The sequence below is a fragment of the Melanotaenia boesemani genome (assembly GCF_017639745.1).
Source record: "Melanotaenia boesemani isolate fMelBoe1 chromosome 2 unlocalized genomic scaffold, fMelBoe1.pri SUPER_2_unloc_4, whole genome shotgun sequence".
NCBI classification, from domain to species: Eukaryota; Metazoa; Chordata; class Actinopteri; order Atheriniformes; family Melanotaeniidae; genus Melanotaenia; species Melanotaenia boesemani.
Window position 1 is genome coordinate 288,699 of NW_024580585.1, and position 21,312 is coordinate 310,010.

The 21,312-nt window shown below is 37.1% G+C and overlaps 2 long non-coding RNA genes across 2 annotated transcripts; both read right to left on the bottom strand.

Moving 5' to 3' along the window:
* Window positions 1-1,141: 1,141 nt before the first annotated feature.
* On the bottom strand, window positions 1,142-2,214 carry LOC121636077. The gene is made up of 3 exons (XR_006009616.1): window positions 2,178-2,214; window positions 1,358-1,496; window positions 1,142-1,217 (listed from the first exon to the last, which is right to left on the bottom strand). It is a non-coding gene; the product is annotated as an uncharacterized LOC121636077 (long non-coding RNA).
* Window positions 2,215-11,220: 9,006 nt separating this feature from the next.
* LOC121636080 lies at window positions 11,221-11,806 on the bottom strand. Its single transcript, XR_006009620.1, has 3 exons — window positions 11,789-11,806; window positions 11,447-11,535; window positions 11,221-11,324 (listed from the first exon to the last, which is right to left on the bottom strand). It is a non-coding gene; the product is annotated as an uncharacterized LOC121636080 (long non-coding RNA).
* Between the last annotated feature and the right edge of the window lie 9,506 nt (window positions 11,807-21,312).

Below are 21,312 nucleotides of genomic sequence, written 5' to 3' on the forward strand. Positions count from 1 at the left end.
GTGGAAAACTGCAGCTGGGACAAAGGGGAGAACACCATGAGTGGTGTTGTGTGCAGGAAATTAATGATGGTGACATGTTGTTCTGAGATGAAACCTGCTGAGACTCTGTTATCTACGTCTTACCTACAATTGGGGACACTTGACACACTTACACTTTCTAACTGAACCAAATTGGGGGACACTGTTCTAATAAAGCAAAATCTACAGTCCGAAAAAAAAATTATTTAAGCCCCATTATTCAGTTTTGCACAATAGGTTGTTGGATGTCCAGTGAATAATGTTTGTGTAAGATGCATGCATATTTTAAGTACCCAACATCAGAAGAATAAAAGAGATCATTTACAGACATCTGTTGCATTTCTTTGTACATTTTAAATTAGAAGATGGGTAACCACTTGTCATACCTGTTTGCGCCAAGGCCAATCTGATTCTCCATAATTGCAGGTAATCTCTTCCCCTGGCAGAATGTCTCTGATTGCAAAGAGACAAAGGTGCGGCATGCCATCCACTTGAATTTGTCGCATTTTACAATTTGGGGTTTTGTGCTCATCATTCACCAGACTTCCAAGTGACTGGTCCTCCAGAGATGCATCAATACTATTTAGAAATAAATGGATTAATGCACAACAAAAACATTTCCTATTTAATTGAATAGTGTCATTCTACGTAAAGTATGAAAAATTCTAACAAATCAAAATACAAACACAAAGTCTTAACGGATATAGTTTTCTGAGCTCACCACAGTAATTACTAGAGCAAGTTTTTACTCTTATTAAAACTGTACAATAAAAACACTAAACACGAACAAGACAATGCATCATAAGCATACAGAAAACAGAGTCATAGTGACAGTGACTGATATAATCAAATTAAAATGATTAATTAATTGGTTGTGATATCTTAAAATACTTAATGTATTAACTATCAAACTGTAAAAAATAGGGAATATGTACTACTGGACCAAGAGTTGATAGTAGCAGATACTCAATATTATATTACTTAGAGACAACCCTAATTGGGACTTGGACTGGAAAATTGAATATTCAGCCTTACTTACCACCAAGATTTCCCTTTCCATTGAAAATCAAAGAAATATGTTGCTTCAGTTTCACTGTATGTTTCGATGACAGGAGGATTGTCTGGAGAATGTAGTTTCCCTCTGTACTCTAGCACAAAATCTCCTTTGCTGAAAGGTTTTGAAGCAAAGATGCCTCGCCCTTTATGAGAAAATGAAAACAAGTAGGCTAATGCTATCCTTGTATCAACCAGGCCAGTAGTAGATCTCTTACACTGAAGCTCATATTTAAGCACAATTAATACATGTAGGGAAAATAATACAAGGGAAATAAAGACTGACCTTTGTAAGAGTTCACATACACCTGTCTAAGACCCGCCTTGTCAGCTTTCAGTCTTATGTGTTTTTCTGCATCATTCTGCGGTTTCATCCGCACCCTCCTGGAAGGATTATCTTTACAAAGTCCATCAGCCATCATTATCTGTTAAGAAAATGTTCAGAAACAGTTTTATGTGGGCCACTGACCACCCAATAAAAGTGTTAATTCAACAGTAAATAACAAAACTCCATCTACTTTTATTAATGGGCCTCATCAAAATCAGAACCACAAACAAACTAACTATTCACATTCACCTGGGTAACATACAATATATAGTTGTCACAATTTGTTCAGGAGTAGGATCTAAACGTTCAAATGTTTAAACATGCTTAACAAATCCATAAAATACCCCCATAATGCTCATTTCGAGTAATCAAAGTCTCTTACAGCGTCTACATGCCAACATTTAAAGTAATGGGTTCATACATGCTAAAGAGGCTACATCTGCACAGCCCACATGCAGGAACACATGCTTCCCAGGCAATGAGAACCCTCCCAACTCGCCGACATTTTCTTACCGGCAGCAACACTTACAGAGTAGACCAGTTCCGCGGGAAAACCGCGGACCTGGCAATCATGAGGGTGCTACACATTTAAAGTTCAGCTAACTCTAGCTAGCAAAACAGATGGCTAGTTAAGCTATCCAGATGAGCAACATGAGGAATAATTATTGTTTTTGGCCGGTAAATATTATGAATAACTCGCTAATTTTAATTTGACTACGTTATACAAAGGCGCTACAGGTCTACAGTCACTTCAGTCAAACATAACTTAGTTAATTACCTGTCATTGTCGTGTTGACTCCGACTGCACGAAGGAAGCCACGAGAGGCTCTGCTGCGTACCATTTGGATCAAACCAAGTATGGACGACAGGGAGGGGTGATTCCGAGATATGTTATAGCTATCGATAGATAGATCGATAGATAGATCGATCGATCGATAGATAGATAGACAGAGAGAGAGAGAGAGTATGTAGTAGTAGAAGAAGAAGATAAAGCGAGTTGTTGTTGTCCAGACTGCTGCAGTAGTTAAACCATGAGAAGCTAGGCTTGCATACCATTTGGATCAAACCAAGTAGTAACCAAGACATGATCGCCTTTAAGAGGAAAATGCAGATAAAACACTATGCTGTACTATATTATGTATAGTAGTATAGTAGAAAATATAATTATTAGTGCTGGGCACGTTAACACGTTAATCGCGCGTTAAGGCAACGCTTAATTAACGCCGTTAAGTTTTTAATCGTGCGTTAATTTTATTTATTTATTTATTTATTTATTTTTTTTTTTCTGGCCGCTGGCTTTGATGACAGAAACACAGCATCCATGTCTCTCTTCCCTGCTGCAGCGGTGCGTCTGACGTGATCAGGAGCGGGTTTATTAAAATAAAGATGTTTTCTGTCTGGAAGAAGAAGAAGAAAAAAAGAACCGACGTTTCTCTTTGTCAAAATACATGCAGATGGACAGAACATCGTAATTTTTGGACGGAAAACTTTTTTTTATTATTATTTAAAATAATGCTGGTTTTAAATTTATGCAAGACAGCAAAGCTAAGACATGCTTTTCTGACTTTTACAAACGTGCAGCATAAATCGGGTCTTCTTCTGCCTCTGGTTCGGTGAATCTTGGTCGTAGCGAGATGAAACTTCCAGCTGTGGAATCTGCGAGATGTGAGCTTTCAGTAGAGGAGCCGTTTGTTCGTGTTCATGGGGAAACATCATCTGTGTTTATGTATTTTTCAGACTTTATGTAGCTGCTCTTTGAATTATTTGTTGTCTTAACTGTGTTTGTTGGTGATAGAAATGGTTTTACTGAGCTGGTAGCTGAGATTCTGGACTTTCTGTGGATATCACACATGTTTATATTTACATCTACAGACCTGACGTTACACCCGGAAAACGAGATGTTAACCCTTAACTCCCCGGTAGCGGAGCTGCAGGTGCAGTCAAGCTAAAAATGAAAGTTTAGAGAATTTATATCCAGAAATCTAGATAATGAAACACAATGATCACAATAACTGCAATCAATGCACCTTCATGAAGGTGCATGGATGGAAGTTATTGTGCAATATTGTGAATAGTTCTCTTCTCACCATCTAGAAGCTGTGAGATTCTCATCCTGCTTTCTGTCTGTTCACCTGATGCTGATATTCATCACATATTGTTCCTTCTGTGTTTAGAAGGAAGCAGCTTCACAGCTTTAAATTCATCCTGCTGACTTTTTACCTTTTAGTTAGTAATCCTGAACATTTCATCCTTCTTTCTCATAATATGTGATTTTATAAATATTTATGAGAAATATTTTAACTGTTGCTGTTTAAAGAGAAAACTGCTGCTAAACCTGTTTATGTGTTTAGTGCAGGGGTCTGCAGCCTTTCCAATCCAAAGAGACATTTTTCCCTCAGCCAGCTAAATAAAACTCCTTTAGAGACGCAGATGTTACCAGACCTTTCAAAAAGGCAACTTAATATATATTTTTAATGAAGAGCCACCATAGGATATTTGTTATTTTTGAAGAACCACATTTTTATTTCCATTTTTAAGGTTTTAAAATAAAGAAAAACATAAAACCTTTATTTAAAAAAAAGAGGATAGACAGACTTTTTGCCAAGGAATGTAGATATTTGTGGAAAATGATGTAAAAGAAAGGAAAAAAAGTCCATGGTTTCCAACCTAATGACAAGAAAGAAAGATTTAAAAAAATATTTTAGCCACGTACTTAGAAGCATTGTGGAAGGTCCAGAGAGACACTTACAGCTCCAGAGTTGCAGGTTGTAGACCCCTGATGTTGTGTTTGTAAACCAAAGCTTACTGCATTTTCTTTATATAGCTGTAGGCCTTTTTTTAAAGGAAAGAGACATTTTGCACGTAACAATGCGATTAATCACGATTAAAAATTTTAATCGTTGCCCAGCACTAATAATTATGTTAATGTTTAATTGTATGATTTTGAATATGGATCTGGAAATTGGCTCATAACAGGCAGGCTGGAGTCTGCCTCTCTCAAGTGCACATCTGGAAGTAAGGGACAATACTGTTATGTGATATCTTTTGTAATGTATGTGACTAAAGGAAGGGATGGCTTTGAGAGTACCATAGGGGCCACTGCTGGGGGTGCCATTTCTGTCAGCATGGGAATCAAACCTACAAGCTTAAAGTCAAAACAGAGCTTATCATATAGACCTTAGCTCAAATGAACTTGGAATGAGAAGTGATGAGCTTTTGTGATGACTTATGTAGGGATGTAACAATATCAAATCCTCATATCACAAGACCTCAGTAGTCCCCAGTATGATATGTACTGTGGTATTGCATATCATCTGCTACCACAAATGTAAGCTGGACTAAAAGCTCCTTTCCCAGCCCACAAACAGGAGAGAACAGATGAAAGAGAGTCCCATCTGGACTATGCACATGGTATGATGCTCTTAACCTGTTTACGTTTACTTATCACATCTACTTCATCTGTTGTATCCCTCATGCACAGCTGTCATGGTCTGGGAATCATGGTTATGGCCTTAATGTCCTGGGGCCCGTTTCATGAAGCAGGTTATGTGGAAACCCTGTGTAAGCCTGAAATGAGTTAAACCCTGAGTTATCCTTTTCAATAAGGGCGGTAAGTTAACCCCGAGATAGGGGTAAGTTAAGGAGTAAGCTGAGCCTATTTTATAAAGTGAGGTTACTCATACTCGGAGTCTGTTACCGCGGTAACTTAGTCTGTGAACATAACCTGGTCGGGAGAAGGTTTTATTGAGAAACCCCGAGTTTGTCTGTGACTCATCCCCTTTCCAGAGCAGACACGCTGCTTCACTTCCTCATTCATTCTGTGGGGGCCCCACAGGCATGTTGGGCATATTGAGATGAGTGGTGGACTGTGGACTGTGAGCATTTAGCATTCACTTCCCCCTCTTTGTTCTAAAAATGTGTTTTTGTTAAATTGTTCATCTTCTGGGTATGTTAAATTTGATTATATTTACTTAGATCTAGTAGACAATGTGTATACTCAAAGTAATAGCAGTAGTTTTCTGGGAGGTAAATTAAAATAGTGAGCAATTTCACACAGGCACCTTGGGCAGCTTAGGGGTCCTTGAGGCTGAAAAACGGGGGAGTGTCATTCAGTAAGCCCAGTAGTCTGCAGTGTGCAGCCACATGTTCATGTGCTTGTGTTTCTGTGTTGCAGGTAAGCTAAAGCAATGGGAAAACAGGAAAAGGGTAGAATTACAGGTGTTTCATAGGTTTGCTAAAAGTGTCAGACTTAAAAGAACACATTTATGACGTTTATGTGAAAGTTTGCAAGTTAAAATGCTGAATGTTGAACTTGACAGTGCTTTACCCGGCTAGTAGCTCACCAGAAAAACTGGGTTGTAATCACTGTGGCCTGCCAGAGTACTATGGTTGTGTGAGTGTATATAATATTGTTGTGTGAATGTGATGATTAGGTTAAAATGTGGATGTGTATTCAGTAAGCCCCAGTAGTCTGCAGTGTGCAGCCACATGTTCATGTGCCTGTGTTTCTGTGTTGCAGAAATAAAAGAATAAGGATGTTTTTCACACGCACGCTTGGGAGTAAATTTCTTTGTCCAAGTGCGCAACAATTCTATCAGTTCTTATCAGACATGTTTCGGACTCACTGTCTGATTTAATAATGATCAGCTGTCTGTTCTTTTATCGAGGATCAGACAACAGGAGGCTGAATCACTTCACAGGGACATTTATGTCGCGGACGGTTTGAGACAGACCAGATTTTTAAATTGAGATTATGATGACTCTTCATTATATTACACCATACGGTCTATGTATAAGAGCAGTCAAATAAATGAACTACAAATTATTCACACTGCATTTGTTCTTTATTTCTTACAGGAACAAAAAAAAAAAAAACATTTTATTCCATTCGTTTTTCATATTGATCCAATAATAGATAGGATCCATTTTATAACCACACACTATAATAAAGGATGTGAGGGCATTTATTGGTGATATTCAGCTACTTTAGTATGTCAAATGTTATTAAAATGAAGTACTACCATAATGTTATTTTTAATTATATATTTCGTTTTATATATATCTGTATGAAAATACATTTTAAGTTCAATGTTTTACCAGTTTTCACGTGTACGTAGCCTAGTATTATTCAGAGTAATTAAATAATAAAGCTCTGCTCTGTGTGGAACAGAAATGTGCTCCCACCTCCTACTCCTCACCTTTCTGTCCTCATCCTGCAGCTGTTTGACTTTTTTGTATCTCAGCTGTAAACCTGTAGTTCAAACTCACTATTTGACGGCATTTTAAGAGAAAAGTAGGTGGAGCCTCTTTGTTTCAGCGTCTGTTGCCATGGTGATTCATGGAATCGGGGCTCGATTGATGATGGCTTGAGTGAACATACTCAGAGTCGACAGAACTAAAGCTAATCAGCTGTGTTCAAACAGGAAACTCAGAGTTTTTAATCTCAGGGTTTTTCAACTCAGAGTTAACATACATACTCAGAGTTTGTTGAACCTCCTTCATGAAATGGACCCCTGGACACTTGTCTTTTTTTTCCTTTTGCCAATTAGCTCTGTGCCTGCCCACCTCTCTGTGGTATCGTTCAAAGAAGCAGCCGTGACTTACTTTACTCATTTTATTCAGGTAAAAGTAAAAGCAGGGAGGACGCTGCGTGTAGCACACCAGACTTGACTGATTCAAGCAACTGATGTCAGTCTTCAGACAGCTGATTGGTCAAACTGTGTACTCTTGGCTGATTGGAACAAAAACCTGCAGCCACACCGGCCCTTTGTGGTATAGGTTGCCCATGCCAGGTGTAGCAAAACATCAGGTGGTAACTTCTTCTCTCTCTGTACCTTTCCTCTATACACTTGCTCTCTCTATTTTTTACTCATAGCTAGTCTTCCAGCCTATACTGATAAACAATAAAGCTTTCTATTCTATTCTATTCCAACAGATAAGTTATATTCCACAAGGAAAAGTGACACACTTTTATCAGATTGTTTATAGGGAAATCGGGGACATAATGACGTAGTTCCATACACATCCACTAGGGGCAGAATTATACACAGATTGAGGGGGGGGGTGGGGGGCAGCTCACACACTCACACACTAAAACTGAAAAAAGTCATTTTGGGGGACTGCAGCCATTTTTAGACAGAAATGCATGTTAGAGCCTGTAGAACATGATTATAATGAAAACCAAATGGGGACGGTGAATTTTGTCCCCAATTGAAAAGCCGTCCCCAGTCTACTGGTGTGTATTCTGGAAAATGTCCCCAATTTTGGGGTAAGTACACCCACACACACACACACACACACACACACACACACACACACACACACATAATGTTTCCCATGAATTATGTATTTTTTTACCGTGAGTTTATTGTGGATTTGTTGTTTTACTATTTCAGGGAAAAAAACTAACATTTTTATCACAATTTCGAATGTGAATCTGTTCAATTATTGTTCAGAATGTTTTCATCTTTTGTATAAAACTTTACCAATGTTATTTTCACAATCATTCAGAGTCACTGTGTTCATATTGTTGGTGCAGTTTTATTTGGAATTCTAGTGTTTTGAAATGGCGAGTTTGTCAGATTGTGTTTTATGTAGAGAACCTGTTTAGTGTTTATAAAAATGTGTCATTTTGAATTGTGTTGTTGTGTTATTGTTATTCATTGTTCACATGTGTTCAGTAAATGTTCAATGAAATGTTCAAATGTTCAATAAAAACATATTAAAATATCCATTCAGTTCTGTTCACTCATCAGTAGGTGGCAATATTGAGTCAAATGTTGGTAATTGTGTCACTCAACTGTAGAAGAGAATCAACTGATGTTTCAAGCTGTTTGCAAACACTGCAGCTGCAACATTACAATGTTTGACAAAATGAACAATGTTATAAATGCATAAATTTTTAATTTAAACATATGCCATAAATGATAAAGATTTCTTTTGAGACATGAGATGCAGAATTGGAGAACTGCTGGTGTGAAACGGTAGGTTGAAGTGCAGTTTAGTCCGTTATTTACCTGATAATAGCAGTTATCTTTTATAATAGATTTAAGCCAAATGTATTAAGCAACAGGATGACAGCACAGAATAGTTAATAATAAACTGCAACCTGTAAGTTGATGATAACATGTTGATGAGATTCTGCAGCTGATGCAACGTCATAATCAGTGACAAAACCTCCTTTATCCATTTTACATCAGCAAGAAACCTTCTAACTCCATGTAAGCTTGATTTGGGTAAAATATTAATAAAGTAATGACACAATCAAATATATGACGATAATGTAAAACACAATACCAAGTCTGATGGTATTATGTCCAATTATTACAAAAACCAGACAGTTTTAATCATTTCTTGAAAAATAACAGTTTTGGACACAGGTGGTTTGCGCCCGACAGCAGCGATATGACGATTCTAAGAAACAGCATGTTTGATGACACAAATATTGAGATATTTGTCAGGAAGAAGACATTTTTATTGTTCCATAGTTTTGTGAAGAGATGAAGTGAATGAAGTAAAACCTACAGTCATGAATTCCATGTTGCTTTGTAGTGATGGAAGAGAGAGTAGTTTATTTAAAGAATGGGTTTATATTTAATCTGGTGAAGAATAGAATGGATTCTTTTTTATTTATGTTGCACTATATGAGAGATAAATTGAAATATTGTCCATGTTTTTGATTGACTGATTAATTTTTATTTCGAACAAAAATAACACAAATTATTCAGAGTAAATAAAAAAGTAATAGTTGCTATAGAGTCTGAAAAGGAGCAGGATGAAGTTTAAAAACTTATTTATTCCTGCCCCCCTTTTATAATCATAATTTTATTTTAATTTTTTTTTGGAAAAAATAGATAGAGAATAAATATAAACATGTATATGGGGGTATTTTCTTTAATCAAGAGCATACTTGTTTGCTTTGACAGCAATCAATGACTGTTCATTCATTACAAGAGTTCTCTGCAACCCTTAAATATACAACTCCACATATACTCCACAAACAATGTCCAAACAATCTGATTTGTGTTCACCAACCATCACATACTGTTGCCTTTTAGTGAAATAGCTCTGAATCCATTTCAGCACAACCCCTCGTATCCCATACCGCTCCAATTTATTAATGAAAATACCATGGACAAAATAACCCTGCTGCTAATAGTTTCTGATCTATACAGTTAGTAATTTCCTCTATTAGAATGGATTATTTTTTATTTATTTCCCACTATATGAGAAATAAACTGAAATATTGTCCATACTTTTGATTGATTTTTTTTTTCGAACAAAAAAATAACACAAATTTATCAGAGTCAATAAAAAAGTAACAGTTGCTATAGAGTCTGAAAAGGAGCAGGATGAAGTTTGTTCTGCTCCAACTCAGAAGTTTCCCCTCTATTTTCTGTCATCTCCTCCACCACCACCCGGGCATATGACCGGGGTTTTATGATCAGCCCAGTAACAATTATATAATTTATTCTACACTGGACGAAAAGTACCAAGATACGGAGCGATCTGATACCGCTATCTGTCCGTAACTGTCGCAAATACGGACAAGATACGGGGAAATCCCCGCCGCATCCCTCACCGATCCTATTTTTAGATCCCTCCGGATCCGGACCACTAAAGATCCAAAAACCCCGGATTTTCACCCGCGAGGTATCCACAAGATGCGTGTTCATGTGATCCCTCGCGGATCCAATTTTAGATCGCCTTGGATACTGACCGCATCATTGGCGGATCATGTTCACAGATCACGGGAAATACGTCGAACATCCGTGACAGATGCCTGCGGGATATTCGAGGATTTTTCATTTATGCAATATGTCTGATTTAATGGTTCTCTTCATTAATTATATGGTTTGGCATGTAAAAGTACTAACCTAGTTCTTATCTTTTAAGATCTTAGCAGGCATTAAAATCACCCAGTCAGTTTCAAACATCACAATCAAAGTTATAATGTGACAGTCTTTAATCTTGGTTTGTGTACCATCATCATGTTGTACAAATCATTTGACCAAATTACACATTACTATTTCAGCAAGCATTTATAAAATGACATTGTCAGATTAAACTGTATAAAAAATATCAGCATTATTAACTGAACAGTGGGAACAGAACAGAATGAAGCAGTCTAATAAATCAGGTGCATCTACAAAACTGCATAGCTGAATGAAAACATGTCAGACATGAAAAACAGACCAATGTTTTTCTTTTTTTCTTAATTAAAGCACACAGTTTTATTTCAAATAAATGGATCTGATTCCTCTCAGCGGCTGCCTCTGGCTATATACACCACTGGGCACTCTCCGGTGCACCATCCTGGAGGACATCTTTTGTAGGTCAACGAGGTGGTGCTGACACCTTTCTAACATATCCGTGAGTCTTGTTGCCCTCCATTCAGGTGGATATGCTTTCCACACGTCTTTGTCTTCAGTGTCCGTCTCCTCGTCGCTCATCATGCATGCAGGCGCCCGTTCCAGGTATCTGTACTCCTCATTGGTTAAGATGAGCGAGCAGCAGATCGGCGTGAATTGAAAAGCTTTAACAGAAAACATTAGATATTACTCTCAATGGAGAATGACATTTATAGGTCAATGAGAACACTTTAAATGTATACATTAAAAAGAACATAATAAAACATTTTACTGCCTCTGCACTGCCAGAGAGTTCATCTTTATGCACAGTTCATACAACACATTTCAGCTGTTGTATCCAGAGATAAAACTGCTGACTACAACAATGTAATGTGATACAAAAGCAAATCACAAATCCGATGCATTCTAAAGGATCTTAAAAATAAACAAATCTATAAGTGATTCAACTCTGTCTATGTCTTCGGTTGTTGAGAGCTTTGGCCCTCCGATCCTCTTCCACTTTGTCTTCTGACAACTTAGATTCCCTCCTGATGTTCTCAAAGTATCTGTTGCTCCTACAAACACAAAAAGTGACACATTAATATGTGAAAGATCTTTTCAACGAATTGTCTTTCTTTGGAGAGATAAGCATTATTTTTAGAAGTAACCTTAAACAAGTTTTAGAGTCATAACTTACTTCTGATCAAAGAGGTGTCACATTCCTCTTCATCTGCAATTGTCCACAACATTGAATTTGTGCCACCGGAGTTGTGCTCAGACGTGAATCTGCAGATTACATCATAGAAAACACAACAAAGCAACATGAAACATGACAAATACTAAATCTACTCTGAAAATTCGTTAGTGGCTATGTAAAATCAAAGTGCCATTATTTTTTTTATCTGAGTCAATTTAAGATGGACTAAAGCATCATTAGTCTGTGATCTGATGAATATGTAACCACTCAAGGTGATGCTGCATAGAAAATACATGTCTTGTAATCAACTTACAGACTACTAAATGGTATTAGATGTCTTACCTCTCATTTCCTCTGTATTTGTGCCCATCCTCCAAACTCCTGTGGATCCTTTTTACCTCACGCTAAAACAGCCAATATCACAAACAGATAAAATTTAGATCATGTGAGAAAAATATTTTGACAAACTTTTGAAACACCTCATTACAGCGGCTTGTACAGCTGTTTTTTGTTTGTGCCTGTGTTTGCAGACATATTTTGACTAAGGCAGTGGCTCCATAAAGTTTAACATACAGCCTTATCATTTTTTCTAAAATAGGGACAATGTGTGGATATTTATCACAGTGGTTCTGAATGTTGAAAGCCTCCAGGTGGTGGTGGTGGATCCCAGGTTGTAACAGTAGTAACAGTGTATGAAGATGCACATTAGATCTGTTTTACTCAAATCTATGAAAACAACAATAAAGGCTTAGTGAATAACTTACAGATGGGTTGTAGGAATCTGCTGCAGAGTTGCTGATGTTACTGCTCCTGCAGCCAATCTGTTCTCCACAGCTTCAGTCAGTTCAACCAGTTTCTCCATCACCTTGCCAACTTTCAGGTGTGCACTGCACAGTGCCCTGAAACATTTGTGTGTTTTCCTACATGTCAGTTTTTGATTGTAAACATTGGAACATCATTGCAGAAATCAAAGCATATGAATCCCATCTTTCTAAGTCACTGAAGGGAACAATGAAGGGAACAAGGATTGTTTCTATTGATTTTTTTTTTTTTTGCATATTAATATACATTTATAATGTAATTATGAATGACTTTAGCAAAGCTAATTTCCATCTTTAGTCCCTTATTGTTTAAACCACTTCAGAAAAACATTTTCTTTGCATGAACATTAATTTCACTCCTGTCAACAAAAGACAAAAAAGGACAAGATGGTGTTGATCAAACAATTAAGAGAACTTGGGAAAGCACGTCATCCCATGTGGTGTATTGTGGGACATAGCCGTCATACTTGCATTCGTACTGTAATAATTCTGTACTACCTGTAAGCTATATATTTACACACACACACTTAGATACATACTGCTCATTGCACAACATACAGAAAACATTTTACCAAGTAACAGTTTTCTCTACTAAGCATAGTTGTACTGAGCTGCTTAAATTAGTGTTTTTGATGTGTACATATCCAACCACCTCAGGGTGTACAGTCATTCTGGTCTCCTCGCGATCCTCATCATGCTTACAGTTCTAGAAACTTTCTGTAAAAAGAGGAAGAAGATCAATAAATAAATCTACACCTCATTACAGGGGTTAATAATTCTAAAATAAGTTGTTTCTGTGTGGTTGTGGACACATTTTATCTAAGGGAACTTCAGACTGATAACTCACCAGTAACATGTAATATTTTACCATATATATTCCCCATGAGCAACAACAACAACAAAAGGTTTAGTAAACAGCTTACAGATTGGCTGTAGGAAAGTGCTGTGAAGTGTGTGGTTCCACAGCTCCTCTGTTACTGCTACCACCACCAGTTGACCTCCAGGTCTCCAGCGCTTCAGTCACATCCAGTTTCGCCATCATCTTGTCCATGTCTTGGTGTACACTGCACAATGCCCTGAAACATGTTCAGATATGTTGTGCAACATTTTAGGTATTGATTGTGAAAATTAGAACAAAGCCCTTACAGAAACCAAAGCATGTAAATCCTATTTCTCCACTGACCTGCAGCCTTAGCATGGGATCGGGAACATTTGTTTCTACATTTGATTTTGAGTTTATTTTTCTTAAAAAGGCACAGCGTATATTAATATACATTTATAATGTAAATATGCAGGATTTGAACAAAGCTTAATTCCATCATTAGTCTCTTCTAGTTACAAACGCAGGTCTCAGTCTGTGATCGTGTTAGTTTTTGTTGTTTGGTGTTTTAAAATGACGATGGTTATCAAAATACTGAGTAAAATCTACATTCTGTGCCATTTTTATCTACATTATAATAAAAAATATGGATGTTTTGATGTACAACAAATTAGGCTTTACTACTTTATATAGGGACACCTTTTAAACCAGAGAATTATAATATAAATATCTATTGTGTTACACAGGAAAAAAAAAAACGAACAAAGAAAAAAAAAAAAAAAAAAAGAACCCACCCGAATTTACTTTACTTTTGACAGTAATTTTGTCCACCCATTATGTTTTTAACTTACTTTAATCCCAATAAGCACTCGATTGTCTGTCAGTGGTTATTGAACAATTAAGAAACAGTTTTAACTGATTCAACCATAAAATAAATATTAAAACACACACACAAAAATTGTACAACGTTTTATATTTAATCCTGTTTAAATGAAACAACCGTTCACTTGAATTCATTTAATGAGGAGCTTACTTGCCAGGACCAAGATGGCATCACGTGGACGTGTCGCAACAATGGCCGATGGGCCTTACGTCTATGAATGAACCCATAAAAGCTAGCGAAACATCTTAGTTTCAAATAAAGTTACTGCAGTTTCACAGACATGGGTATAACAGTAAGTTTGTCTGCAAAGCTAAACTTAAGTAACTCACTATCTATAACAACTGAAACAATTTAAAGGCCTAAAAAAGTGAGTATCAACTTACTTCTGCTCTGCTACTAGCTCCAGCTGGGCGCCAAATATGAGAATTAAATTATTAATCGTCCATTGGCATCGACACTTATCTCCGTGTCCTCTGAGTCTGGGTGAAGAGGAGTCGTTTGCTTTGTCCGAAGAATACTTTTACAACTTATTGACGTGAACTGTAATTGAAAACACGACAATAAAGAGAAGCGCAGCGCAGAACTACATTGGCGCTGATCGATGACGTCATACGATGTGCATCAGTTGAGCAGGATCCCACAGGAGAGTGAGCAGCGACCTGCTGTTAGCAGTTGCTCAGGGAAATTTCACATTCATAAAAGGAAAAGGGCTGACGGCAAGCCGAACTTCACAGTGTTCCTACAAGATCTTTTTCAACACAGCTCCAACCTCAGTGGTCTTGAGAACTCAAAAGCCTTAAAAACTAAGTTTACTTTGGAAAAATTCTTATTTCATTGAGATGACTCTTTCCTCACTTTACTTTAACTGATGGTTAAATGTATATGCATATACACACCTGGATTTTTCATATATGTTTATGTATGTCTCCTAGATTTAATTTACTTACTGGTCTCATTGAATATCACTTAATACTTGATCCCCTTGCTATACAGATTATGTTCTGTATATTTTATTTTCAATTGTTTAAGCAGGAGATTATTATCTTCTAACAAACAAAGCTGATTACTTGGTTGTTGACTGGATACTTATTTTTATTCAGCATCTCAGCGAATAAACTGTTTCAGAATAAGAATGTGTCTTTATTGCCAAACAAGTTTGCACAAAAAATTAATTTGTTTTGGGGTGATGGTGTAAAAACAATGAATTATAAAAAAAATAAATAAACAGAACATAAACAACACTATGGGTTACACGCAGAGAACAAACTTCCCAGCTAGGACTAATAACTTAACATACCTCCACTGAAAAGAATCTTTGGCCGTTGTGATACCAAGACTAAGGTTAAGTTTTCAAGAATTAGGGAGGAAACTAAGCATTGTTGTTCCACTGTCATCACAGAGATGCATTTAAGGTCAAGGATATGTTTAGTCTAAAACAGTATTAATCACTTAAAGATTACATTTTTTTTTGGCATTTTTTAAATGATTTTGGAATAAGATTTCTTTTTCTCCAAAAATATGTAACAAACCATATTTTCAATTTTTCTTAACTAACATACGTTCTATACCTAATGCCCGACGACGTATCCAGGCGGAGGCGTTCGCGTTGAAGGGAATTATCCCACTTATACCATGGTCACATACAAAATAAATTAAATAATAATATTAAATAAATTATTAATGTGTTATTGTTGTTTTTTACCGTTAAAATCGTAAGTTTTTCACAAGAAGCAGATGAGTGGACTATTTAATATCGCTTGTTGTGACGCGTTGCCAAGACAACCGGCTCTGACACGGAACCTTCAGCTTGGTCGGCCGCAGTTGCGTGACACAAACATAACATTTCAGAGGGCAGGTGCAGCTCTTACAGCTTGTGTGTGTCCAGAGGATGATGCAACAACCTGTTTCAAACAGTCAAAGTCCAAAGATAGTTTCCTACATCGTTACATAAGCCTGCAGGCTGCTTTCATAGCGACGCCCCGTCACAGACGTGATCTGGCGTGTCTCGGCTCTAACACAGAACCTGCAGCCTGGTCGGCAGCAGCTTTTGTATTAGACCTGATCAGTGGAGAGAAGGGAGATGATTGCTTAACTATGTTACGTGACACAAACATTTCAGAGAGCGGGTGCAGCTCTTACAGTTTGTGTGTGTCCAGAGGATGATGCATCATTTTGTTTATAATATATATATATATACATATATATAATATTTTGTTTATAATAGGATCTGTTACACACCAATCTTCCCGTATATACCCGGAAACAGTCCGGATGTGCCGCGGATACGGAGACTTGTATTCTCTTGGATCTCTCCAGATCTTAGGTGTTTTTATCCAGTGCTGTGGTCCCTCATCAAATGTGAGATCTACAGGGAGGGAAAACAGTACACCTCTCTGAACAGTGTCTGGGAGGCTGTGGTTGCTGCTGCACGCAATGTTGATCGTGAACGGATCAAGACAACGACAGAATCTATGGATGGCAGGCCTTTGAGTGTCCACGCAAAGAAAGGTGGTTATATTGCTCACTGATTTCTTTTTGTTTTGTTTTTGAATGCCAGAAATGTATATTTGTAAATTTTGAGTTGTTATATTGGTTTCCCTGGTGAAAATAAATAAGTGAAATGGGTATATATTTGGTTTTTGTTAAGTTGCCTAATAATTATGCACAGTAATAGTCACCTGCACACAGATATATCCTCCTAAGATACTAAAACTAAAAAAGTGCCACTCCAACTTCCAAAAATATTCAGCTTTGATATTTATGAGTCTTTTGTGTTCATTGTGAACATAGTTGTTGTTCAATAATAAAATTAATCCTCAAAAATACAACTTGCCTAATAATTCTGCACACCCTGTAAAAACACTCAATAAAATCTTTCGCACATTCACACGCACACACATATACACACACACGCCAAGCCCAATAGCCCCTGCCCATCCAGCTAAAAATGATTTAATGAATAAATAAATGAATAAATCAGTAAATAAGAAGTAGTACAGTTGAATAAAATGAAAATAAAATAAATAACATAAAAAAATAACTATATAAAGAAAGGGAAATAAAGCTTACCTCTGATGTTGAAGGCACCGTCCGCTCCGCCCTTCTCTCACACTCCAACAGCCACCTGGCCCAGGATCCATCTGCAGCTAAAAGCCAACATTTGGGAATAAAATGGCTAAAATCCCATAACTTTAAAAATAAATGTCAACACCTGTAAGTTTATGAGTTATCTTGATGTTTGCAAAATCATTCTACAACTTTTTCCATCAATTTAACTTGATCCCAAGTAACACTTTGGCTTTTTTCATAATCTTGTATCCAAATCTTATATAATCTTGAATCTATAGTTAATGTTTGTTTAAAGACTTGTTATACTGCCCACATGAGGCTTGACCTTGTTAAAGCACATTTGATGAGACACTACATATTCAGTCCATTGATTATGCCTTCAAGCCAATTACACAAATTCCTCCTTGCTGTTTTAGAGCAATAATTAATGTTTAAACTCGTATTCCTCTACTAGGAAAGGATGCATAGAAAGTGCTGGTAGTGTGAGTTACTGCAGCCTCTGCTGCATGCATGCTCCTGTAAAAATAGCATAATTAAAATAATCTGGTATTTGTATACATAAGAATTTTTGTTTTAGTTAAATGAGTAAAAATATTTCCCATGATGGATTTATTTAAAATTATGCTATGCTGCTATGTCTTGACCTGATGTGCTGGCTCTCGTGTGCTGAACCGTGTGCTTGTGGAACAGTTGGCTGGTCAACCTTATATAGGTCTGTGCCCTCCTCACCCCTCTGAGTCCATCTGCAACATTGTTCAGATCGTGCTTGGGTCTTTTGTCTTAAGGTTGAACCAACTTTCAACACATTTACATGGCATTCAAAGTCAGTGAACATGTAAATTATTAGATATGTTAATATGCACATGTTAGCACTTCTAAGCACATCTAAATAGAGCACTGTTTTAACATGTTTGCCAAAATAAAGAAAGATAACTATAAGGCGCCATTAATCTCAGCTCCAGTGATCAACAATATACCCTGGCTAATGTCAGTTGTCCCTAGGTTGGAAAATGTATTGCTAGTAGGGATGGGAAGATTAACCGATATGAATCGATACGCGGCCGTGCGCGTGCACGATGCGAGTGCATCGGTAGAGCAGCAGAGGATGAATGAAACTTTTGAAGCAAATCTAGATGCATCGGTTTTTGCGAGATGCATCGGTTTTTCTGAGATACGGCTTATTCTTTTAATACAGAATGTGTTTATTTATTAACAAGTGTTGTCAACCTGTTTTAGCGCATAATTTAAACGACCTACATAAAGTAGGCCTAAGCAACGGACTTGCGGATGTTTACACTACAACTCATGGGGGCTGCGCGGATGAAGCCAGTGATGCGCCCACAGGTAGTTGTCAGAAAGCGCGAATTAGCAAAACAAACATGTCGGACGCCAAGATCATTTATCCTCCACTTAGTTTCAAGTCCAAAGTTTGGGAACACTATGGATTTTACAAGAAAGAAGGACGACTTGACAAGACAGCTGCAATTTGTAAAATGTGCCGCGCATCTGTAAAATACACGGGCAGTACGACTAATCTGATATCTCACTTGAAGCGGCGCCACGGTGTTGTTGTGGAAGCGTCTGCCAGTGTCCCTGCATCCCCTTCCTCCAGCTCGGATCCCCCTGTAGCTACGAGCTCCAGAAGCGGTGAGAAAAGTATTGAAAATTTTTTCCATGCCCCGCTTGCCACCAGTTCCGCGCGCTCTATGGCAATAACTGATGCTATTGCATTGTTCATCTGCAAAGATATTCAACCTTATAGTGTCACGGAGAACGAAGGTTTTACTGCAAATACATATATATTTTAGTATATATTGCACTCATACATTGTTTTTCTTGGAAATACTTAAATATGTGCCATGTGTTTTAAAATGGCCTAAGTAGTATGTGCCATGTGTTTTAAAATGGCCTAAGTATGTGCCATGTGTTTTAAAATGGCCTAAGTAGTATGTGCCATGTGTTTTAAAATGGCCTAAGTAGTATGTGCCATGTGTTTTAAAATGGCCTAAGTAGTATGTGCCATGTGTTTTAAAATGGCCTAAGTATGTGCCATGTGTTTTAAAATGGCCTTACTGTAAACCAACACTCAAGCTCTGAGAGAAAAAACAGTTTGTAAAAATGTCTTGGCTTTACTTGGTTAATAAAAAATCAAACTAATTCATTGGCACTGCATCCTCTTTCACATTACTACATGAAATTGATCTATTTAAATAGTACTGAATTATTGCATCATATCGTGATATGGGTGTAAATCGTATCATACCGCATCGCAAAATGCCACACATGTATCGTTAATATATCGCATCGGATACTTAGTATCGAGATGCGTATTGGATCGGCATTATACCTTAGATGCCCAACCCTAATTGCTAGTACTTTAGAACATAATAAGCCTTTGTACTTTTCCATGTTATTTTATCTCTATTCATTAACCATGTTTGTAAACTTCTTTGTCTAAAAAGTAGCCTTTTGAGGCAGGTGTGAAATGGCTGGAAATGAGAAGAAGAATGCTGGTCATAATAAAAACAACAAGGATGAGGGGAAGATTCTGTAGGGAAAACACATTTGAGGAATAAGTGTGGAATATTAGTTTAGAAAATAGCAGTTTAAGTGAAAAGGCCAGCAAGTGAAAGATGGAAAGGGGGGTGGCATTAGTAGAGGGGAGAAAGGGGTGGAAGGGGGGGGCTAGAGTGGCGTTAATATTCTGGTATGTAGCTTCTTCTCTGACCAGATTTTCACTGCATCATTTTGATTGAATTGGTCATTTTTAATTTGATTTAATATTACATGCTTGTCAGTGTTACATGCATTCAGCAGGGCACTGCAGGGAATTGGGTGTTTTTTTTTCGTCTTTTAGACGCTCCTATCTTAAGTACCCTGTCACCGGCATATTAACCTCAGACTACAGACGACTAACGTTTCTCTACTACAGAAAAACTAATGGATATGAATTGTGGGGGAAGGGGCTTAATATCCAAAATATATAAATGCTTGGTAGGTGAATGTACAGAAACATCTGCAGAGCGACTGGAGGCGTGGAAACGTGACCTGAATGAGGACACTTCAATGGAAGAATGGGAGGAGGCATGTACTAAGTCACAATTAAGAACTACTAATACCCGTCTGAAATTACTGCAGTATAACTGGCTCATGTGAAAGTATATTACCCCTGACAAACTTAATAGATATAATAGAGCCATACCCGACACCTGCACTAAGTGTGGGAAAGAAAAAGGTACTTTTTTCCATTGTATTTGGCAGTGCACAGAAAAACAGAAATTCAGGCAAGAGGTGAAATAAAACATTCAAAATATCTTACACATTCAACTACCTTTAATCCCTTGGCTATTTATTTTGGGCTTATATCCAGATAATTTGAAGGTGAAAAAGAATCAACGGATATTTGTAGATTTAAGTATATTATTGACCAAAAGAGTAATAGCCCGAACATGGAACGATGACAAAAGACCAACAGTGGACAGATGGATATCTGCGTGATCAACAACACTTCCTCTGGAGAAAATTACTTACACAATAAAACATCGGCAACACAATTTTCATCAGATCTGGGACCCATTTATTAACTATGTAATAGGAACAGACTTGGCAGGTATGTTGGAGGAGACTGAGATGTATCAACAGTGGCCCTCTGCAGTGCTCAATGTATGAAAACATTTTTTTTCTTTTTAAATATGTACTATGTATTTTTAATTGACTAAGATGGAGTGTAACCCTTTAACCTGATCCCTAATCAAGAACTGTAACATAGGATGGGGTAAAGATCTGGTTGTTCAACATGTATGTATAGTACATGTAATTGTGTTTATTTTCTTGTATTACAAATCAATAAAAAAATAATGTGGCAAAAAAATGCTGTTTGTTTCCTCGAATGCACTATTTTATTATCTTATATTTATCACAGCCTTCATTATGTCCTAATTAAGCACTTTGTGTTACCTTTGGAAGGAAAAGTGCTTCATAATTAAAATTAATTTGATTGAAATAGTCATTTTTAATTTGATTTAATATTACATGCTTGTCAGTGTTACATGCATTCAGCAGAGCACTGCAGGGAATTGAACCCTATCTCATTTCTGAGAGTACCATTACCAGTGCCTTTTGCTTTCATTTATTTATTTTTGGGGGTTGGATTGGGGTTGTATTTTGTTTTGTTTTGTTTGTTTATTTATTTATATTTTGGGGGGCTTGGGGGTTTTTATCTTGTTTTGTTTTGGTTTTATTTTTTTGTTTTGTTATTTATTTATTTATTTAT